Source organism: Taeniopygia guttata, chromosome 2 (genome assembly GCF_048771995.1).
Source record: "Taeniopygia guttata chromosome 2, bTaeGut7.mat, whole genome shotgun sequence".
NCBI classification, from domain to species: domain Eukaryota; kingdom Metazoa; phylum Chordata; class Aves; order Passeriformes; family Estrildidae; genus Taeniopygia; species Taeniopygia guttata.
The window spans coordinates 69162715-69177833 of NC_133026.1; positions in this window are offsets into that span (position 1 = coordinate 69162715).

The window sequence follows — 15119 nt, forward strand, 5'->3', positions numbered from 1 at the left end:
ATGTCCAGGAGAAAACAATGGAGTGTAACAGAGAACTAACACTGCTGAAGGCATACTGACTCTGAGCCGTCCCTGATTCCTCTTTCCATTGGGTTTGCCAACTTTTCCATGTGTCCCTACACTGTAGTTTTGACTCTAAGGAAGGAAAGAAAAAGCAAAGTTGCTTGTCCTCTTTGCAAATCTTCCTTCTGCAAGATTTTTCTGGTCACAGGAGTGGCAGGACAGGTTGGTTGGTAAAAACATACCAGAGTTTTACATTAGACTTCTGGAAAGGTAAAACTAACCTGCGCTAGTGTTTACAGTATGGTAAATTATGACACAATGTTGTAACTCCCATTCTAATTTGCCTCCGCTTAATTCAGCTCAGGTTTGGTGTGCAGATAATTAAGTGCTGACTGCTTGCTTGAATTGTTTCTTTGGTTTCTCACACATAATGGTACCATGAAAAGAAAAAATAAAATACAAAGTACAAATTTTGTTGTTTCAAGATCCCTGCAGATGTAGCATTCATCTTCACTTTTGGATGTGGCAAAGAGTGCAAAACACACAGGTAATTCTAATATTCCCAAGAGACATAATAGAAAGAAAACAAAATTAAAACCACTAAGTTATTAAAATGTTTTTGTGACGTCAAGAATTATGGCTCACTAAGAATTATGAAACAAGCTGTGGATCCAAAACCCACATTGTTCTGAAAAGTGTAGTCCTTTCAGTAAGTGCTAACTCTCTGTTGTATAATTTTGCAGTAGTTTTACTGGCAGCAATGTTTGCTGTAGATGAACAAACCATCCTGTGTCTCTGCAACACGTGTCTGAGGCTGTCCTGTGCATCACTGAATAACTTTCTAGTTTCTGGCATCATCTTTGGGGTTCCTCAGGCTGAGAAGCCCGAGCACAACAGCAACCCAGCTACTGTTTCACAGCTATAAGGAAAGACCAGAAATTATTTCCTAAGTATGTGACTGTACTTGAAGATTGTTTTGCTTGCAGCTTATCCAGTGGGAATTTCTGTAACTTAGGAGATAGCCTCAGTTACATAGGGCTGAGAAGTAAAACTGAACACCTTCTAGCACTTGAAGTTCATGTTGGAATTCAGGACTGTGAACAGGAAAAGCTAGAAAATATTGTCTGGAAAGTACTTATTACTCCAAGCAAATATTTCAAGTGCCCATTTAACAGCTAAAGTGTAAAGTCTCTTGTAAATATTAGCGCTGAATGTTGTATATTATCCATAGTAAGGGGCATAATAGTAGGACCTTCTGGATGGTTAACAGGCTTCTCAGCAAATTATTGACCAGCTGGGCTAATAATGCATGGAAACACATTAGCCATTTTTAAAAAGTTGTGCTAATTGTTTATTTTGTCTCTATAAACTATGAATATATCTTTGGCCTAGGGAAACTTGAGAACCTTGAACTTTGTGAAGGGCTCTGCTCTGTTTTTGGTATATCAGAACATGTGAGGAAAAAATTTTTAACCTCTACTTTACTCTAGATTTACAACCAGTCACAATCATCAATTGTTTCTTAGATTAAATTTTGAGGGTTTTACTTTCTAATACATTGTTTTTTAGAGTTACATAAATACTTTATAAAAGGCAAAAATTTCTCCACAATACTGCCTGCATTTTCAAATACTATTTTCATTGCCAGATAGCTCCATTTTGACATTTTCCTCTTATAGTTCACAGTGAAACTGGCTCAGGACTTTCCCTTACTAAAGCTTTTTCAATCTTAAGAAACCATCCATACCCACAGAAATCTGCCCCCAAAAATAAAATGCTGAAGCTTGAATGCCATAACGAAACATCTTATTTGTAGCGTCTTTTAAAATATATGCTGAATGAAGGTTGGACTTGATGATCTTGGAGGCCTTTTACAAATTAATGATTCTATTATTTTATTAATAATGCTTTTAAAAGAAAAAACCCATATAAAACCATATTTTTATTCCATATAAAAAATGGACAGTATTCAAATAAATATTTCATAAACGGAAAAGGGATAAATATAGCAACCCAACATAGAATGAAAATGAAATACATTTTAAGAAATGGATATAAAGATCAATAAATTGCTGTGGCAGAAAGATATTTTTTCAGGTCCTTGTTAGTCTGACATTTCTATAGTATTTGTGGGTACTATTAAATGAAGAAAGAAAAATGGCTTCAAGGCTGTAAGTCCCACTTCCCATAAGATCTGTGGAACTTTGTCTGGTCACAGTTACTTGAAGGAGCAGGGTGGTCTGAGTGTTTCTGGGACAGCCTGGACCTTTTCAAACAACATGCAGCTAAAGGTACAGTGTCACAAGGCACAGAGGCTCTGCCTGCAGCAGGGAGGCTGCAGGCTGGGCAGTGGTGACTCCAGGAGGAACTGCAGGAAACTGTAGCTGAACAAAGCCTCCAACGAGTGCAATGCTGAGGTTCAGCATGGCTTGGAAAATGATGCAGAGAGAAATGGTGGGAAGGAGAGAATGAAGAGCACCAGAAATCTGAACAACTGCAGGCCTTATGGCAGCCTTCCAGTACAATGAAAGGGTCTGCAAGAGGGAAGGGACTTTTTACAAGGGTTAGGGCAGATATTAGACAGAAAATTATTTTCTGTGAGGGTGGTGAGGCACTGGAACAGGTTGCCCAGAGAAGCTGTGGGTGCCCGATCCCTGGAAAAGTTCAAGGCCAGGTTGGATGGGGTTCTGAGCAACCTGGGCTAGTGGAAGGTGTTTCTGCCCCAGGGGGTTGAACACAGATGAGCTTTAAATTCTCTCCCAACCCAAACCAATCTATGCTTCTATGAAAACCTCATTAGCCATCATTATTTAAAAAGATATTGAAAATGGGTATTGATACGGAAAACAGCAGCAGTATTTATTATAGAGCTATAGAAAATGCCTTATGGACAAAGAACTGAAAAACACAATCTGTTACAAAAATCATGTTTGATTACAGTGTATAATATATTCTGAAGAAAGAAGTACTGAAAAGAAAATGAAAATGACAATCAGTGACTGGAAATTGGAGCCATGTACTTCAAAACAGACTGTAAGCCCAAACGATTTGGAGGAATAAATTGTCCAAAAAGTAACGAATGTTCCATCTCTTTTGATATTAAAACATAATTTAAATTTCTTTCCAGGAACTGAAGTGTAGTATTCTAATAAAATGTGACTCATTGAATGAACTAGTAGGAGATATCAGTCAAAATTAAGAATCCATAATATCCTCCAAAAAAAGTTGCACATTCAAGTGTTTTACTAGGAATGGTCCCAGGCTTGAAACAATTCCTGAAGTATGCTCAGAACTGGTTTGGGATAATGGTTAGTTGGGACCATAATCATGCCAACAACTAATCTATATAATTTAAAAGTTTTTTTAAAAATCAGAAGTTCCAGAAGAGTTCCCTGATGCTTTTTAATTTCTTAGTAACACATAAGTCGCTGGACAGATAGCTTCACTTGAGATTTTTGCATCTAGGTTTCTTAGTTTATTTCTCTCTTTCTTATAGAAGAAGGCACAAATTAGGCCATTTTATTAATTCAGGTATAAGATGCAACATCATATGATGCAACATCACATGATTCAGTAGCACACAAAAATTAAGTTCTTCCTCAGCAAAATTGTAAGTTAGACAAAACCCAGGAAAAAAAATTACCCATCAGAACAGTTTATGAGTACAGAACATTGAATTGACACACCCACTCATCTCATCCTACCTTCTTCAGGCCCATCTCCAGCCAGCTGGGGAAAGGGAAGAAGAAATAACAATTCATTTCCCAGCACCCTCCAACCCTTTTTTTCTAAATGTAGCCTCCCCAGACAGTTAACTTTGCGCACTTGGTGCCAAAAGATCTCAGGATATGCATCATCTGAACATAAATGGGTCCTGTTGAAAACAAAAGAGGAGGAAATATCAACATTCAGAAACAGAGTGATTTTTGTTCCATATCTCTTTAACAGCAAGGTTACTTCTGCTCTTCCTCTTATTTACATCCCAGTTGAAACCATTAATGCTTGTATGTCAGTTTGATGTAACCAGTTAACTCTGTATGAAGGGTCACTTCATTTTAACATTGTCTTGAGGTGCCTAGGAGTGAGCAGGTGCAGTAACAGTTTTAACTTGTTATAATGTCAATGAACACAAGAAGATGCACTTGAAACAGACAGCCCTGGTTTAGACAAAAAGCCTCAACAGCAGGCAGAGGCAAGCTGTATTGCTCAGCATTCACATTATTAACATACTCTGCTGTCATTCCTGTCAAATCAGTATTCACAGAATGATTCACTGACCTCATACTTGTACTAGCACAGCCAATTTTGTTTAAGTCACAGTCAGCCTAAATAGGCACCACCAAGGAAACCTAGTTCCTAAAAAAGCTTAGTTAGCACTTAATTATTAAGTTTCTAAGTACTTTCTTGGTAGCAATCCTTGCTTCCTTAAGTACACAATAATCCACACTGGCAGTGGGTGGAAAGAGATTCTGAGAAACAGCTGAGAAAACTTGGATATGTATCTTTTTCATAGTTTGTTGTTATTTTGCATGGAGGTGTTTTGGTCAGTGAGTAGAGCTTTATAAATTGGAAGGGAACAGACAGTTGTAAGTGATCTGAGGAAGTGTGTGTGAGTAAGGTTCTGACTGGTGCCTGTGAAAGAAAAACGAAATCTACAATTTTTTGTTGGGGAGTTAATAATCAGGGGATTGTTCTTTCTCTCATAACACTTCCAATTCAAGGTCACATCTGACTTGATCTAGTCAGGCAATAGTTCAGCTCCAGGGAGGAGACTGACCTACACAACCACCACATGTCCTGGCAGCCTTCTCTGCTTCTACAACTCTCTGCTAAACTAACACCAGCATCTTCTATCATCAGCATGTGGACTTGTAAAGCACCTGTACAAAAAGCTTGGCTCATTGTGCAGCAGCATGGCAGTCCTTAGATCAAGGAAGCAATATTAAGACAGCACATTTTGTAAAGTTCCTCAGGCTTTTTATGTGTTTCAGTAGGGCTGCTCCATGGGGTAAGTCGGGAGTATGTAATTATCCTGTCATTTTTGCTGCCCTTTACCTCAAAAATGAGATTTCTTGTGTCTCTGAGAGATTACATATTTACCTATGGTGATTCCTGGAATGCAGAGACATAACATTTGATATAACATTGATGAAGTGGTTGACTAGTTCATGAAGATCTCACTAATCTCAGTACAACAGTCTTCAAAGTTTCCAGGCTCCTAAGATTTCCCATCTGTCTCACAAGCTTAGAAATGGCATTCTGCAAAATCAGAAGAATGTGAGATCTGAATAAATCTGTTCATTTCCCAACTGATTTGCTGTCATCTCTTTCCCAGAAAGACAGGATCTTCCCAGATGAGTCAGACATAAAAGTGAATTAAGGACCAAAACAAAAATGCATTTATATCCCAGCACAGCTAACTTAACCTTCTACATCATACAATTTTCTGAAATTGAAATGATAAATTGTTTCTGAAAAACAGAGCATAAGCCTTTATTTTCTATTCTGCTGTTCTGCTAAACTTTAAATCTAAGATACAAATTATCTTTGTTCTCATTTAAAAAGGATACTTAAAAAAACCCTAAAAGAATAAAAGAGCTAGAATCAGAGAAACATCTCCCATTTGTAATAATTTATAAATAATAATATGCTTTGCAACTGTATGTTTCTTCCAACAGCTACTCTCTTTAGTCACAGAATATTGATGTCTGGCTAATGAGATTCTCATGGACTTGAATCTCCTTGGGTTTTTAAAAGATGCATAGCAGGATTGATAATTTTGAGAATTGAATCCTAAAATCTTTATGCATGACCAGATTGTGCTGAAACATGGGGACACAAAGGAACCAGGAAACCTGACAAGAGGTTTTCCTTGTGGGGAAGGAGTCCATCACAAGAGACACTGTTTCCTTCTAGAAGTAAAGAACAATTTGCAATAGTGTCTTATCACACAACTGTCCATTCTATGAGCTTCATCTTTGTATAAGACTTTGACAGCCACACCATTGCACCTCTACTTATGAATATGGAGTACTCAAAGGGAGTAAGATTTGTCCACCTCTGTGATATTACTCTGAGTCTTTCCCAGCTCACCATTATCAATCACAACCTCAACAGCCAACTATAGTATATTTATGACCCTTGTTCTTGCAATGGGTAACCATGGAGTGCAATGATGATTATAAAAATATTATTTTTTATTTTAAAGTGCCAAAGACTGGTGAGATCAAAGCAAAGTCAAGTGCAAATCATTATTTGGTGGCAGGAAATGGCCTGGTTTGGTGGGAGGAGGTACTGAGAAAAGCCAACCTAAGTAAATAATAAGAAAAGTAGGCATATAGGACCTTGCCAGGGATAGGTGTGTATTAAAACTGAGAGTAAGAGACCAATCAAAAACTGCTCCTGGAGCTGGTTCTTCCAGCTCCATCTGCAGCTGGTTCTTCCCTCGAGTTTGAGGGCAGATGGTATCACCCCTACATGCATTTTATGCAGAAGAGTCCTGGAGAGTGGGACAATGCAAGCTGGTCTCTATTATGTCAGCTGTTACTGCCAGGTCTGAGCAAACTTAATTTTGCAGCCGCACTCAATCAAACCAAACACATCCCAGGGCCACAACAAAACCAGAATGCATCAGCTCTGTTAAGATCCCTTCCAGAGAAAACCAAGACTGCTGATAGTGCAGCGTTGAGCAGCTTGTCCAGCTGTGGCTCAGCCAAGAGGAAACCTGTGTGGGGCTGCTGTGCAGGTGCAGCAGGAGCTGCTTGCTGAGCCCTGCGGTGGCAGGTGAGGTCTCGTGGGCTGCAGTTTTCTCCTTGGCCACCAGACTCCACTCTCCCGCCTGGGATGCCGGCAGCTGGGACACACAAGGCTCCACCGAGCTCTGTGCTCCCTACATCCCACCTTGGAAAGCAGGAATGGTAGGCAAGCTAAGCCCAGAGGAATGGGAAGTAGTGTGAGTCACCTGTTGTACAGAAATGGATGAGGAACATGGCAAGACAGCAAAAATTCAACTCATTGGGCTCGTTAACTGAAATCCTGCAAAGCACAGTTGATAAAAAGTCTGGACTTTCATTAACTCTTTTAGCTGCTGTCATCTCAGCTCCCTTTTTTCCAGGCACCTTGATCATCCCCCTCTCCACGTTGTTTCTGTTCTTGTGTTGGCATGAGAAAAATTCTCTTCAGCATTACAGTGAAACAGATCAGGAACCGATACAAGCTAAGACCAACCCAACCCAAGTAAAAGTTGGCTCTAACTCAGATCTCCAGCCACAAGCAAAAGGGAGGGGTAGCACGGGAACAGGAACAATTGATAAGTGAAAGGCAGGACTGCTTCTGCTGTTGGCAGTGACAACTTCTGCCTGCTCAAGTTGTGCATGTAACCACAGCAGAGGCTCTTCGGCTCAGTGCTCAAGCCTGAATTGTTGGAGCGGCGATTGATTGCTCTGCCTATACCCCATGCACATATGTCCCCAAAAGGTACCTGATTTGAACAGCTCTAGACAAAGCAAGAGGCCAGAAATCAGAAACAGGAATTCCCGAATGTCTTCATAAGCACCGTGGCACGTTGACAGCAGGAAAGACAGAAGAGAGTCCCATAGGAGTAGTTCTGTTCACATGTGGAAACCTTGGGGTTTTGCTAACTTGGTTTCCACTGTAGGCCAAATAGAATGAATTTCTGAAGCCCTTATGTGCTGAAATAATATTGAAGCCTAATTTGAAAGTGTTACTATTTGCTGTAAATACTTCTGATGCCTCCAAAGTGCATTTCTTGCAGCTGCACTCCTGTGATGATGAAGTTTGAGATTTTGGACAAGCTGCCAGGTATTGGAGAAGTAAGGCCATGTTCCTGCAAAAGCCATATTGGCAAATCAATTAAAATCAAAGAAAAATCCTGCCTGATATTATATACAGGCATATAAAAGAGGAAGATAATGATGAGCACAACTTTACTTACAGAAACCCACTGTGAGGTGAAAAGTGGATTTATTTCAGGAAGAGGATTAATGACACAGTAAAGAAATGCCTTTTCACAAGGCACAGAAATATCTGTGATCTCAAAGCAAACTTTACAAATATTCTGATGCAAAAAGAGTTCCTGAAGTGTTAGAGAAGTTTGAAAGCAAAAGAGAAGGAAGTACAGGATTTCCTTCTCCAAAAATGGTAATTCCTACATCTATGAAACCATAGATAGTATGAATTATGAAAAAATTCAGAACAAAACTTGTAAATTTGGTAGAACAGTATGCCTCATGCAACTCTGCACCTTTCTAAGAGAAATAGTTGTTGGTTTTCTGGTTAATAAATAATACATCTAACCATTTTGCCAAAGCCTGTAAATAAAGAGTTCATTCCAAAAGTCAGCACATTATGAGAAACAGCCTCAGTGCCTGAACATTTTAGGCAACTACTCAGAAAAGTAAATACAGCATGTGATTTATCTGATCTGGACGAATGTGGAAAAGAGACTTAACAAACCTGGATTGAATTAAGGCATTCCACTAGTATAACTTTCCTACAATAAGCCCACTTATAATTTAAAAAAGGATAAAGGAGACCTTGTGTACACAGAGATGAAAGTCTTCTAGTTCCAGAAGAGACAGTGCCCTAATAAAGTAGTTCTGCTCGTGTATCCTCTAATTGGAGGTAATTGCGAGCTGGATTGATGGAGGGGATATAAATTGAATATTGTGGCGTCTGTCTTTTAGGCCCCGACTCTGGGAAGGAAACAGTCTCCCAGCCACTTGGCCATTGGTACTCTGCCTCATCCTCTGCCTACAGCCTAAGCTCACCCCCAGCCCAGGCTCCTACCATGCAGCTGTGTGCTCAGCCAACATTCCTGGCCTCCTAGTGAAGCCTACGGGTCTGAACGAAACACTCAAGCTCTTCCTGTCCACTGAGTGGAAAGAAACAGGCACTCAAAGTTAAGAACTGGCCTTACATGCTCAAAAGAAAAAAAAAAAAAAAGCCCAACAAAATGAGCAGGAAGCTTCAGAGAGGTTCTTACTCCAGTTCCTCACAGCAAGTTACCAAGAAGAAATTGTAGTTTTCTCTGATTGTTTATCCACAACAAAGGATATCAGAGGCCTGGGTCCAAATTTGTGTTCTGGTTACTTTGGAACATGGGTTAGAACATGTGTCTCTGCCCTAGGAAAGTGCACGGGCTGTGGGCACCCTCCGAGGGAGTTGTTCCATTGCCAGCCAGACCACTGTCAGAGCAAATCCTCAACAAACGATTTCAAGTAACTGAACTAAAAACCTGGATTGAAGCCCTTGGTCTAGTGTGGAAAACCAAAGAAACCTCCAGAAGTTTGAACCAGATGCCTAATCAGAATGCCCTGAAATTGTATCTCCTCCAAAAAGTCACTAGACAACTTGTTCTTTAAAACAAAAACATTTAATACAAAAATACACAAAAATGAACAAATCATATATTGTCAATATTATATACCTGATCTCAAAAACGTATGAAAACCAGTGGTTCTCATGAAATTCATAGCATGAGAGGTTCAGTGCCTGCATGAATAGCTGTCCTACAGACATCTACATATTCTAGAGGCCAAGGAGCTGAGGTGAAGCAATCCCCTCTGGGTGCAGAGTCTCTTTACAAACAGTTGCTTAGCCTTGATTATTGCAAGGAAATTGTTTGTTCTGTTGGGAGGCAAACGGTTCAGTTAGACAAAGGCTGAAACAACTAAAAGATTGAAGGTCTGAGGAATAGACTTAAGAGGTTAGATGGCTTGAGAGCAGCTTTACATTAAATTGCTTTGTGTTTTCAGTAACACTTGATCAAGAGGAACAAGGTTTCAATTGATTACTGTGTCAGGACATGGTGCAAGAGGCTACTGTGGACATTAACTCTTCATGCAGAGTTGGACTGAATTGACAAAAGGGACAGGAACTGCACAGACGTCTCTTCTCACTCGCAGTGAACACTCTGCCACAGTTCTCAGAGGGTGAGAACTGTGAGGTGTGCAGTAATCTCCCAAAGGGAAAGGCAGAAAGTTGCAACAGAAGGACCAGCAGTCTAGCAAGTAGCCAATCCCCTAATCCTGCAACACACAGACACTTAAAGTCACCTTGTGATAACTAGCCTGCATAAGGTCAAGTGTATGTTCTGTCTTTCCATGATAGGGGCATAGCACCCTTCCTCTCATCAAGCAGATGGTCAGGCTCGACATCCCTCACTAAAACCCTCCCCAAAGCAGAACTGTGCTAACATACAGAATTTATAATGCATGCATGATTTTTGTTTTATTTTCATAAGCAACATTTGCTGCAAATCAAAACTATGTGTTTACCAATGTTTGTAAGTAATGACATATAGAAAATGAAGACATTGATAAGTTTATAGATGTATACAGGATTCTTTAAAACATAAATACATGGCTACATGCAAAGAATGTAAATTCTTTTGGAATATCAACAGATTGTGATAACCTTGCCTAGAGTTAAAAAAAAAAATCATTAGCCCCGAAAAGTAAACTCATCTGAACCAGGCAATCATTTCTCATTGTGCAGTTATTTTGATATTTAGGCATAATGGATGTTACACAAGAATAATGAGGAGATGCTACCAAATGATGATCTGTAACTGTATGCCCTTGCTCCAGTTAGGTGGTCACCTGCTTTCCCTGAAACCACTGAAATAGGAGAGATGTCTCATTAATAATAAAAAAAAATGCATTTGTGTACAAATAATTTTATGTCAAAGTGACACTTCAAGGTTGATACCTTTTAACAGAAACTGTTAGGTAAATATATGCAGTAACCAGATCACTCATAACAGTCATTTCACTTCTAAATTTTCAGATTACATTCTTAGAAGCATTTAAAGACTAAGGAAGTAAATTTAGTTTTAGTTTCATTTCTCTGTTTTTTTTTTTTATTTGGTCTATATCATAGAAAATATAATAATAATAATCCCTGTAAATTTTAGAAGTGTAGATATGATTCATGAAATTGCTCAGATTTTTATTTATGTTTATTCTCAAAATGCTCCCTAGAAGGCATGCCTGTATATTACTCTCTGGGAGGGTAGACGCGCCTATACTTAAGGTTATCTAACATTTCTTATGCCGGGACACAGGTTTTCAACCTTCAGTCACCTTCTAAAAGCTAAATAATTTGGTATGAAATTTCATATAGAAATTACTTGAGAATAAAGGCAAAGGAAAACAAGCTGTCTTTAAAAAATCTGACAGGCTTTTCTTTGAAGTAAAGCCTTGAAATCTGGTCAAGAATAAATCTAATACAATTTTTCTGATTTTAATTTTCTGAAAGTAAAACATACAAAACATCTCAGCTCACAATTGTTTAGTAGAGATTCAGAAGATGCCATCCTAGGATGGCAATCATCAATGGAGGGAGCAAAAAATAGCATCACTATCCAGATGAAAGAGAACAGACTTTGGCTTTTCTAGTTATCTGACTGGGAGAGTCTCATGGGATATTGTCCTGGAGTGAAGACCAGAGGACCAATTGCTTTTCAGGGATGACTTTCTCCACCTTTAAGATGGTCCCTCCCTAATGAGCCAGAAATCAAGCAAAGGCAACAAGAGGCTGGTATAGACGAAAAAGGAGCTCCTGACAAATCTCAAAGGAAAAATGTAAGAGGTGGAAGCAGTGACAAGTGGCCTAACAATAACATGGAGATGCTGTCCAGGCATTCATGGAGGGGCTTAGGAAAGAGAAAGCCCTTGTGAAATTGAATCTAGAGAGGAATGTGGAAGGCAAGAAGAGTTTTTCTAAGTGCATCAACAGCAAAGGGAGGATGGGGGAAAATATGGGCCCACTGCTCAAAGGAGGAAGGAACCTGGTGGCAAAGGACAAGGAACAATCTGAGGTATAGAAAGCCTTTCTTGTCTCAGTGTTTACTGGCAAGATTTACCTTCAGGAATCTCAGCTTTCTGGGATACCAGTGGGAAGGTCTAGAGAAAAGAGGATTTACTCTAGGTAGAGGAGGACCAAGTTGGGGTACATCTAAACAAACCAAATATATACAGGTTCATGGGATCTGACAGGATATACCAACTAGTGCAGAGGTGGCTGGCCAATGTCACTGTGAGGCCACTGTTGATAATCTGTAAAAGGTCGTGGAGATTGGGAGAGGTTCCTGACAATGAGAAAAAAGTAATTATCAATTCTGTCTTTCAGAAGGGCAAGAAGGACTGGGGAACTACAGGTCTGTCAGCCCCACCTCAGTTCTTAAAAAGGTAATGGAACAAATTATCCCAGAAACCATCTCCAAATGCAGAAAGATGATTTGGAGTAGTCAGTTTGGATTTATGAAGACAAGGACAGGCTTGACCAACATGATAGCCTTCTGCAGTAACACCAGTTCGGTGGATGAGGATGAAGCACTGGATGATATTTACCTTGGCATCATTCAGGCTTTTGACAGAGTCTCCAGTATCGCCCTCATGAAAAAATGGATGAAACATTGGCTATGTTAAGTGGGCAGTGAAGTGGAATGAAAACTGACTGAACTGTGAGGCCCAGAGAGTTCTCATCCAGAGCACAATGTCCAGTTGGAGACCAGCCATTAGTGGTGTCTGGTAAAGGTAATGCTGGGGTTGATAGTGTTTAACATACTCTTTAATGACCTGGATTATGGGATGTCACATTTTCAGTGACAGTAGGAAACACACACCCCATCAGTCTCAGTATTCCCTCCAGATGAAACTTTGCTGTCATGCAGGTTGTGTTCCAGATGTGTGGTATTGAGCACAATCTCATCCTTCACTTCTCAACTCTTCCTTGCATACTTGTGAAATCAAGCTCCAAAATGTAGGAAATGAATTACTTAAAGGTTAATAATTATCAAAGTGGGAGGCTTTGTACACATGTATGCATAATGACATGGTCTTTTATCGTGTGGACATTTTTCCTGCACAGTTCTTCATTCAGTGTGACGGATGGGCAAGTCTCATGGAGTAAGTAGCTGTTGAGTATTTACTGCCCTCATAATTATTCTATATGCAGGGCTATATATTGATTTACTAACTATTCCTATTACAAACTTTCTTAGAGAGAGTTTTGACTTAGGAATGTTTTGTAGTCTCCATTGTAACATTGTCCAGAATCTTCTTCATGGGAGAAGGCTTACTGGAATCCAAGTCTTCAAGTCAGATTTAACTATTTTAACATCTAGGCAAAGATTTTGTTATTGCTTCCACAACTTGCAACAAGTCAGAATCCCAAAGAAACCAATTCTCATTACACATTATTTTCAGGACAAATGCAGCCTTTTTCCTAAATGACTGTGAATTGCTTATCATCACACAGATAAAGACTATATTCATAAGGATAGCAAGATAGCACCATAGAACCATACTCACAAGGAAATATAAATCACAGCTGTACACCAGCCTTAATTATAGTACCTCCTGAGCCTTTGAGTTCTGCAGGGTACTTTCTCTGCGACAGACACCTGGATGATGGCATCCCTTTAGGCAGTAATTTGTTTTTTATAGACCAACAGAGGTCCTTGAGTCTGCAATTAGCTTCATTTATGTAGCTCTCTGTACACTTCCTATGTATGCTTTAATTGACACTTTCTTTAGGTTCCTTCCACTAGCTCCAGCAAGCGAATTGCACATTTAACAGGTCCCACCACAAACTGAAATATCTGACACAAGGTAAGTGTTCAAGAAAAGAACAACACATCTCTTCTCCCACAGTATTTTCTGCAGATTTCAGTTTATGGACAGCAAAGTTGCTGTTCAGATGAACCCCATGCTTTTTATTTAAAGATCTTCCACCAGCCACCCCACAGTCACAGCACAAATTCACTTCCAGAAGACAGGAACATACGACCCACCCATTCAGATGATATGGGCCCTGTCTCTTGGCCATCCCGTTTGGTACAACTCTGGGACTAGCTTTTAACATCTGGTTACAGACATAAATCTGTGGTAAAGGTTTATTTTCTATTCGTACATAAAAATAGATGTTGTTTTTCTGGGTTTATTGCGGTTCAGTTAAAGTGTCTTTCTGAGAGTAACAGTGTTTTCCTTGCTTCTTGAAAACTTCTAACCTTTCTTATGCATTAAGCCAGACTCTTTCCTTCAAAAAGAAAAAAACACACCAAGAAGCAAGGTAGGATTTAACTGTTAATAGTTTAGCTTTAGTTTATTTCAACTACTTGACTTATGCCCTTGATAGAATAATGAGCTCCTAGAAACTTAGATTATGAAAGAACCAACACATGAAAGTGAATTCTGAAGTGTACCATGCATTAGCCCATGCACTGTCTGTTTTACTCCCTCAGTTTAACTGTGCTTTGTTTCTGTCTCTGGGATCCTGGGTAGTCTACTACATCTACATGGCTCTTTTTATACACTCATTTTTGCTGTTCTTTCTCTTTAAAGGTCTGCTCTAAGGCCTCTCTAATTGTGCCATCCTCATTCTGCTGTGGTTTTTTATTTCTTTCTTTCTTTCCTTATGCTGTAATATCATATCTTCTCTCCATCATGCAGGATTCTTGAAAACAATGTAATGCCACCATTTCCATACATAACAAAAAATTAAATATTTAGTTTGAACTATAAGCACATTGACTGACTGCCTGCACTTTTCTTTCTGTCTGGAATTTCCCCTCACCCTTTGCCTGCTGTAGTTGTTTCTCAGCCTCTACACTGCTTTGGCCCTTGGATGGGCCCTAATTCTGTGCGAGGCAGTGACTCCTGGTATAGTTAGCTGAAGACCATGGCAGAGGGAAACCATAAAATATGATCCAGAAGAAGAGTGGAGATGAACTCTGCAGTAAGGAAAGGTTTATGTTTCTCCCTGCTTCTCCTTGAGAAGCCTCACCCAGCCAGCAAGGTGCTGCTACACATGCCGTGGCCAGGGCATGTTAAGCACAGATTTTACCTGCTTCACCTTGTACATAGGCACAGAGTTGGACATTGCTGGCTGACTCCTTAAGAGCAGTCCACAGCAGTCCACTCCTTAAGAGCAGAACTGATAATTTGGGTGAAATTTTAAAGACTGCTAAAGTGCAGAAGAACATGAAATTTTCCAGGCAGCCCCTGCTCCTGCCTGGGCTGGAAGGACTATAATGAAGGCTTTGAAAGGTTTTTAGGTCTTGGATGCTGAGCACAAATGCAGACTTGCTA